Below are 9,174 nucleotides of genomic sequence, written 5' to 3'. Positions count from 1 at the left end.
AAAAGTTTATAGTAAGCAAACATATATCCTTGGCCTGCCATTTATTTTTGTTGTTGTTGTTGTATATTTAACTTACTATGCCCATTTATCTCTGGAGATGGTCAACCTACGCTGTCAGCTTGACGGGCTTTAGAATCTCCGTGGACACATGCCTCTGAGTGGGCCTGAGGAGCCCCGGTGTCCCTCTCTCTCTGTCACTGCTGACGACACCACAAGCTCCTGCCACCGTGTCCCCACCATGGTCACTTCAAGCCTCAGTTTGTGAGCCATAAACCTTGCTCAGTGTTCCGTCGTAGTGACTGGAAAAGTCTTGAATGGGCTTTCCTTTCTGCGTGTCTTGGTAAACTGCAGTCACACATAGTGTCCCCCACCACTTCAACACGCATGCACGTGAGCTAGAGGTCAGTGTTTATGAGTCTTTAATTTCCTTTTCACTGGAATGTATAGATGGGTGGAGACATGGCTCCGTGGTTAAGAACTCGTGCTGCTCTGGCTTAGGACACAACCCACAGGAGTGCACTATAACGCCAGTTCCGGGGGATCCCATACTGATAGAAATCCCTTTTCCAGAGGATTTCTCTGGCTCTCTGTGAAAAGTCAAACCATCCCGTCAACAAGGATCTCTTTTGGCATTTACACTTCCAGTTATTTATTTAATCCTTTATTTATGGAAGTAGCACAATTGTAGTTTATACACAGTCCAGAAATTCTGAATTATACGTGTGTTACTTTTTTTGCAAGTCTGCACTGTAAGTCCTTTGTGTGTCTTATACACTCTTTAGCTGGGCACTAATTTCTTTTCAAATTTGCTGCGTTATTACTTTAATATTATTGATTGATATGGGAGTCTGTGTCTGCTCAAGGGTATTTGGTTTGTTTGTTTTAATCTGTGTGTGTTTGTAAAGGCTTTCTTGTGGGCTGAGGAGGTAGCTTCATTGAACCTGAGTTCAGTCACCCACAGCTCATGTGAAAAGAACTGTGGTGTACTGGATGACAGTGGCCCCCACTGTGGTGTACTGAATGACAATGGCCCCCACTGGCTCCAGCATTTAAATGCTTGGTCCTCAGTGAGTGGAACTGTTTGGGAAAGATTAGGTGTGTGGCCTTGTGGAGAAGGAGAGGCCTCGTGGAGGAGGTGTGGCCTCGTATAGGAGGCATGGCCCTGTGGAGGAGGCGTGGCCTTCTGGAGGAGGTGTGGCCTTCTGGAGGAGGAGTGTCCCTGGGGACTTTGACTTTTTAGAAGACTCATTTCTGATCAGGGATGAGTGTCTTACTCAATATCATTCAGTAGAATAATTGATACACGCTAAATTGCCTTTAAATTTGTATTCATTAAAATCTTTATTTCAAGTTTACTGTATACTAGAAAATACATCTTATCTGGGGAACTTAGAAACAAACATGATGGGATGTCCTTCTGTATGCTGTGAATATGTTTCTCTTACTGGTGCTAAATAAAGCTCTTTCAGCCAATGGACAGGCAGGATTTATCCAGGCAGGAAATCCAAACAGGAATAAAGAAAAGTAGTAGGTGAAGTCAGGAAGACGTCATGTAGCTGCCGAGGAAGCAAGAGCCCCGGGTATCACTTGGAGATACACAGGTTAATAGAAATGGGTTACTAATGAACAGAGAGTCAGCCAGTAAGAAGCCTGAGCAATAGACCAGACAGTTTATAATCAACAGAAGCCTCTGTGTGCTTATTTGGGACTAAAGGGCTGCAGGACTGGGCGGGACAGAAACTTCTGTCCACACAAACCCATACAGCTCAACGAATAAAGCAATCACAGATGGGGCCTAAAGAGATGGGTTAGCATTTCAGCACCTGCTGCTCTTACAGAGAACCTAGGTTCCATTTCCAGCACCCACGTGGCTGCCCATAACCATCTGTAACTCCAGCTCTAGGGGATCCAATGCCCTCTTCTGACCTCCATGGGCACTAGGCACACAGGTGATGCACATATGTAAACACAGACAAACATTCATGCTCATAAAATGTTCAAAATCTAAAACAATAATCGCAGACAATGTCAAAAACGAGGAGACAGAACTAGGAGTAGAGGGCACTGGAGAACAGGGCGTCGACTTCAGCCCCCGGTGGTTCTGAGGCCGAGCGAGAGACAGCTAAGCCGGAAGAAACGGTCAAAGCAGGGCACCCCTAAGAATCGTGGGGAGCAGAGTCTCACCCACCAAAGGCACCGGAGACACAGAGCCCCGAGGTGAGATCAAGCTCGGAACGCGGAAGGAAGTGATTGAGCAATTAAGCATGTCTAGCAGAGAAAGCATTCGGGAAAGCCTCACTGAGCCAACACTTGAGAGCACGGGGAGGTGTCATTCTGCCAGTGAAGGCGAAGGCGGAGGGGAAAATGTTCTAGACAAGGCAAGCTAAGTAAGGCAAAGAGGAATAGACAGCGGGGGAGGGGGAAGCGGGGGGCGGGGAGCGGGGGCGGGGCGCCGAGTGGGATGCAGAGGGAGGAGTCAGCATGCAGATCTTGGGGAGAGGGTGTCGCAATAAAAAGGGGTTAGGATAGGCGTTTAGAGTTAGTAAGGTCGTCAGATGTTAATGTATGTGTTGTGTGTATGAGATAGGCTGGGAGAGCAGCGGAAGTGGTTTAGACGCCGTCAGAGAAGGGATGATTGGAAATGGTGGTTAGACGCCGTCAGAGAAGCGATGATTGGAAACGGTGCAGGACCGCCGTGTTTGCGAACTGGATAGGGCACGATGGAGCCTGCTGCCATGTTTTCTGACTTGGTTACCTTTCACTGAGAGGAGGAGGAGCTCGTGTGGGCACGAAGAGCTAGGAGGAAGGGAAGAAAAGCCTGCAAGTTTTAAATGTTGACTCTGAAACCCATAAGATTTCAAGAAGAGCCAGGCGGTGGTGGCGCACGCCTTTAATCCCAGCGCTCGGGAGGCAGAGGCAGGTGGATCTCTGTGAGTTTGAGGCAGCCTGGTCTACAGAGCGAGTTCCAGGACAGCCTCCAAAACAATACAGAGAAACCCTGTCTGGAAAAAAAAAAGATTTCAAGAAGAAGTGTAAGGAGGGTGATTGTACAAACAACCCTGCAGCCAAGAAGCAGGGTCATAAGTGGAAGCACGAGGAGCCACGGTGTACGGCAGGCATCCAAACCCACGGGCTGGAGGACGACAGAGGGACAGGAGGGGCTTGGGAAGCAGGAGCGTCAGTGTCCAGGAAACCCAGGAAGATGAGTCAAATCAACAATGGATAAGAGGAGCTGTGCAGATGTGGAATGACTGTGGTCTTGATAAAAAGTTATTTTAATAGCACAGTATTCACAGACGCTCGACCATAGCCGAGAGAGAGGTAATGACGAGTAACAGCAGGGAACATCAGCAACTTATAAATGCTGCCCCAAGGTGCACAGCAAACTGCAGTCCTCAGAGAGGGACCAAAGGCAAAGACTGTTCTGTGAGCTGATTTCTCATCGCGGATGGTATTTGCACGTCAGCTCACACGGGTATAGGTGTGCTTTGGTTTTCTTTTTTTAAGGGTTTTGTTTGTTTGCTTTTTTGTTTTTCCCTGGTCCCACCTTGTCCTTAAGTTTATTATGCAATCTCTCTGATTGCTGCGGAGACTCAGTAGGGCTTTACCGATAAGCAATGTTGACTCTGTAGCAACTTGCCCAGACTTGACCTTCACCATATGCAAACTGAATGTCCTAGGGAAAGATGACCTTATTAGGCCCCGTTTTCTCTTCAGTAATGTGGAAAAAAAAAAAAAACACGGCACAGAACTAGACACACGCACGCAAAGGTGTGTGCTCAGAAATGGGAAATCTAAGGGAGCTGTGCTTATTGCACAAGCATCAGTTTCTTCATTATTGTGCTACAGTTATGTGGGGTGTGTGTGTGTGTGTGTTGGCACTTGTGCACATGTGTATAGAGGCCAGAGGTCAACATCAAGTGCTTCTTCTACTGCTCTCTGCTTCAGGTATTCTCACTGAACCTTGAGCCCGTGGATTCAGCGGCATTGGCTGGCCAGCAAGCCCCAGGCATCCTATTCCTGCCTCGGCAACCTTCCCGTCCCCAGCACCGGCTTTTCCGTGAGTCCTGAGCATGGAGTTCATGCCCACATCCTCGCAGCAAGCCCTTTACTGACTGAGTCATCTCTACAGCCCACTGTGTGCCGTGTTCGAGTGGGGGGGAAGGGACACACTTGACCTTGGTCCCATGCCTTCTCGACCTACCATAAATCTTAAACTATTTTAAGAAGCTGGAAAATTACAAACATACCAATATCTCCATCATGAGGTTTCAGGAAAATTAAGTGATTTTACGTGCATGTGAAAAGTTTTTAGAACAATACCTCGCATACACTAGGCACTGCGTTAAATGTGCCTGTTACACAAAGGGAGCCTCCATTGTATCTGATTTATTTTTATTTTATGCGTTTATTCCCCAAAGGACAACCAAATATCTCTTGCTCATTTATTTAAATTGTTTTAGATTTACTTTATCATGTGTGTTCGGGTGTTAGCCTGAGTGTGTGGCTGTGTACCTTGTGTGTGTCTGGAGACCGCAGAGGCCAGAAGAAGGTGTCAGAGCCCCAGGAACTGGAGTTACAGATGGCTGTGATTCGCTGTGTGGGTGCTGGAAACTGAACCTGGGTCCTCTGCAAGAGCAGCCAGCATCCCGGTGGCTGAAACAATGTCTCCAGTTCCGTATTTAATCATTAGGCATAGTGCAATAGTTCTGCTGTGTCTACAGAGACACATGCTATATGTTTATAGTTTAGAATAGTATTGGGTCCTAATACTCTCTCTACAAATGTTCATTTGATTGTTAGGCATAGTATGAATAGTCCCGATGTGCCTACAGACACACATGCTATGCATTTGTAGTGTGGAATAGTATCGGGGCCGAATACTCTATGAATGTTCACGTGTGGTGATATCTTGCTTGTACAAATAAGTGCATTCGTGTAACGGTCTCCCAGTGCTAACACCTTATGTGGCCATGGCACATTTGTCAAAACCATCAACCGACCTCTGGGTTCACTGATGTTCACACTAATGTTCCTCTGGTCCAGGTCTTATGACACTCAACAATCATGACTTCTAGATTCCTCCCCTCCTGAGTCTTTGTGACTTTTATGACCTTGATGGCTGTGAAGAGAATCGATCAGGTTGTGCAGCACGTCCCTCGAGAGGTCTGGCCGATGTTTCCCCACAATCTAGCTGGGAGGATCCCTCGAGAGGTCTGGCTGATGTTTCCCCACAATCTAGCTGGGAGGATCTGGGAACGAATCCCAGAGAAATGAAGGACCAACACCATCAGGTGTTACCAGAGTCCACACACACACGGAAACGTGACCTGCACTGTCCCATCATGGTGTCTCCAGCCCAGTGTCTTCACTGTAAATTACCTCTTTTTTTCCCCCTTCCAAACTTATTTTTCTTTTCAATCTGTGAAAGAAAGTCACTATTTGGAGCCCGTACTGAGAAGAGTTAAGCTCCACCTCTGATGCAGGGGTACACATATGTACACATAGCCATGTGATTCTCATATATGTGTGTATGTGGAGACATATGTTTTGTTGTTTTTCAGACAGGGCTTTGAGCTTGCCGCTGAGTCAGAGATGACTGTGAGCACATGATGCTCCTTTCCTCATCCTGAGTGCCGGTGAGCGCCAGCAATTCAGTGCATGGTAGGCAGACACTCTGATGGGGGACGTCCTTCTGTGTATGTGTTTCTCTTATTGGTTGGTGCATAAAACACTGTTTGGCCAATACAGGCAGGATGATAGTTGGGACTAGGAGACGAGGAGAATTCTGGGGAAGGTAGGCAGAGAGAGACCATGAGGGGACGCCATGTAGAGTCTGGGAGGATAGGACGGGCCAGGCATTGTCTGGTAAGATAAGACCATGTGGAAACACTTAGTTTAATACAAGTGGGTTAGTAATTAAGGTAATTAAGACAGAGCTAGCCAATAAGAAGCCCTAGCCATCGGCCAACAGGAACAGGCGGGGCAAGAAAAGTCCAGCAACAGCACTCTACCGACTGAGCCGTGGTCCCAGATCTCTGAGAAAGCTATAGGAAATTGTGCTGTAGTTTGCCATGGTTTGTCTTCAAGTGTTGGAAGATGGGTGGTCATATCAGGAGAGGTGTGGACCCTTGAGAGGTGGGGCCTAGAGGAGTTCCTTAGGACACCAGGGACAACAACCTGGTAGTTCTCTCATCACTTCTGAGTCTGTGTTCTCAAAGGCCCTGGCATAAATGATGGAGTTTTTATCTGGTGCTGCCAGGCACCCTGAGAGCCAAGCTGATGCTGGTACTGTGCGCTAGGCCTTGAACCTGGACACCCGGAAGGTGCTTATTGACACATCAAAGCCGACGCCAGCCACCAGGCTCTCAGCACCACCGGGACCTGGCACACCTCTACCCCGGGTTGGGCTTCCAATCCCGAAGCTCCTCTGGCCCCATGTGCCACGCCACTCTTCTGGCTTCCAACTCGCTTGGTCCCCAGCTCCCCCTTGGTCTCCTGGACTCTTGGCATTCCTTCTCTTCCCTCCCTCACCAGCCTCCCCCCTCCTCTCATGACTGGTTCAGTCGTCCAGCAAGGTCCAGTCTGGACTCTCCCAGACACCCTCTCCTCTCATGCTGCCCCACATATCGGTGACAGCCTCCGTCATACTTCAGGGGTAGTCGTCCTTTCCTCTCTCTCTTTGTTGTTCAACTGTGCCCTTCTCCAAAGCTGTGACCCTAGTAAAGTCATTCTTTACAAGTGACCCAGTCTCAGGCAACAGATCACACTGACGCCCACGAGAGGCTGTGAGAGACACAAGGTTTGATGGTGATGACCGTCTCTCCCCACACTCGGAAGCGCGTGGCCTCTGCTACCCTGGGCGGATGAGGCGCCTCACACCAGCACGTTCATGGCACAAAGACACTTCTGAGTTAGACTTGGTGATACCTGCTGGCCCCAAAACTCAAGCTGAAAAGCCGCAGGCCCTCCCGAGGTGACAGAAATTGTCATGACACTTAGCGTGTCATGCCTGACATTGAACTGGTTAAAGCCATCTGAGGGTTTTCTGTTACCCTCCTTCCATCTTTGGTGGCTCAGTGGTGGGTGAGCAGCACTCTCCCGCACTGGTTCACCCTTCTGTACCAAAAGGACGGAGGCTGAGGCCCGCTGTCCAGTCAGTGAACATTTTTATCACACCCCGTCAGCAACGAATCTGTCTCCTTCTTGCTCTTCTGTTCTGAGTATATTAAACGCTTATATGTATGTATGCTCACGTTAACTTTCATGTGTATGTATTACCTATATACATATGTAAATACATATTACATACAAACACATTAAATATACACCTATCTATAGGAAGATATATATATGTGTATATATATATATTTCCTCTTAGAATATAACAGATACATGGTAGCTAGATACATGATAGCTAGAGAGAAGATAATAAACATGATAGATAGATAGATAGATAGATAGATAGATAGATACAGTTAGATGATAAATGACTATATAAGTACATTGATGAGAATAGGTCAGTGATAGAAAAACAACCAATTTTGATGTCCTGATAAATGTTCTCAAATCTCTGCCACCCATGGTGCTGTTTCAATGTCACATCGTTCAGTGTCTACACTGGTGATTTGAGCCATTTACCGCTGGCACAACTAACAGATGAAAATGATGCCGGGCGGTGGTGGCACACACCTTTAGTCCCAGCACTCGGGAGGCAGAGGCAGGCAGATCTCTGTGAGTTCAAGGCGGGGCTGGACCGACAGCCTCCAAAACAATACAGAGAAACCCTGTCTCGTAAAAACAAAAAACAAAAAAGATGAAAATGATGCATAGCTCATAGCGTCTACATTTGCAGACAGATGTTAAGAACTTTCTCTTGCACGGCAGAGGCTGCCCCTGACAGGGGACAGTCAGATTTAGAGCCAAGAAAGCAATAGCTCGAGGAAAGTAACGCAGTGCCAACCCGTGAGAAACTCAGGTGTCTGATTTCATGGGCCATCGACATTTGTCCAAAAGCCCTTCCCTTTTTCTGGAAGTAACACTGAGTACTTCGGAAAATCTCTTTGCTTTGAACGCTAAGCGCTTCTGATTAGAACAACAGAGCCAGGGGGCAGTGGAATGACCACACAATGTGCACTTGACCGACAAGCTTTTCCCTCCAGGCTTTTCTGGTTAGAATTAAGGGGAGAGGGACGCTCTCCTCTGAAGGGCTAGTGAGAGGCAGTACCCTAGGTTTGGAAGCATACAAATGCCATGCACAGATAGAGCTGATGACGTGTGACTACTGTCATTAGGGGGCAAAACGTACTTAGACACTAAGATTTCTACCACAGTTTCTTGACTGGTCACTAAAGAAGCAGTTGGCTGTCGTCTTGTAAAGACACTCAAGTAGTTCCAGGAAGAAGCTCCTGTGGGAAGAGACTAAGGCCATGTGCCTGCAGCCAGCGCCAATGCCACCACGTGAGTGATCCCCCTTAGACCCAACCTTCCAACCCACATGGACCCTTTGGATGTCCCCACACCCAAGAGAGACCTGATCCATAACCATGGGAGCCCACCGCCATGGCTTCCTCTCTGAGATGGACCAAATCCTTCCATAGCTGGAAGCCAGAATGAACTCGTTCTGCCATACTTCCTTCTTGTCAGTGTGTTGTATCACAGCCGTCGGAAGGTAACTAAGGCATCCGTCTTACCAATCGGCGAGTGGGTCAGGATCACTGACACATGCATGCGAACCAACACCTGTCTGGGGTGTGACACTGAGATGGGTTTTACGTGACGGTTTCATCGTTGGAAAGAATCTGAAAAGAAAACCTTATCAATCAGATAAAATAAGTGTTTTCAAGAGCTCTTTAGAAAGAGTACAGAGAAGCCTGGAGTCATAATTATAAAGATGATGCTACTTCATATTTGAGAAACATGAATGCTTTTCAGGGAATTATAATTATAATCACAATAAAATTACATATTAGATAATACGTGTGAATAACCCATGAGGTAACATCTCCTGCTTATCTCCTCCTTAGTCCCCTGATTGTACAATTAAAAAAACAAGGTCCAAAACACTGGATGTTTACAACAAAATCAAGTTCAATGTCTGTAACGCATCTGAATATCTGTGTGGCAAATCCCTTTGTGCAAAGGCAAAAGTGTCAGCTGGCAGTTTTACTTGTG

At 47.2% G+C, this 9,174-nt stretch overlaps 1 long non-coding RNA gene across 1 annotated transcript; it reads left to right on the top strand.

Annotated features, from left to right (window-relative positions):
* The first annotated feature begins 2,542 nt into the window (after positions 1-2,542).
* Positions 2,543-7,249, top strand: LOC121139695. Its single transcript, XR_005876605.1, has 2 exons — positions 2,543-3,481; positions 3,949-7,249. It is a non-coding gene; the product is annotated as an uncharacterized LOC121139695 (long non-coding RNA).
* Positions 7,250-9,174: the final 1,925 nt, after the last annotated feature.

The sequence above is a fragment of the Mesocricetus auratus genome, unplaced genomic scaffold (assembly GCF_017639785.1).
Source record: "Mesocricetus auratus isolate SY011 unplaced genomic scaffold, BCM_Maur_2.0 Super-Scaffold_100001, whole genome shotgun sequence".
Taxonomy (NCBI): domain Eukaryota; kingdom Metazoa; phylum Chordata; class Mammalia; order Rodentia; family Cricetidae; genus Mesocricetus; species Mesocricetus auratus.
Note: the sequence above shows the minus strand (reverse complement) of the source record. Positions and strands in the feature narration are given on the sequence as shown.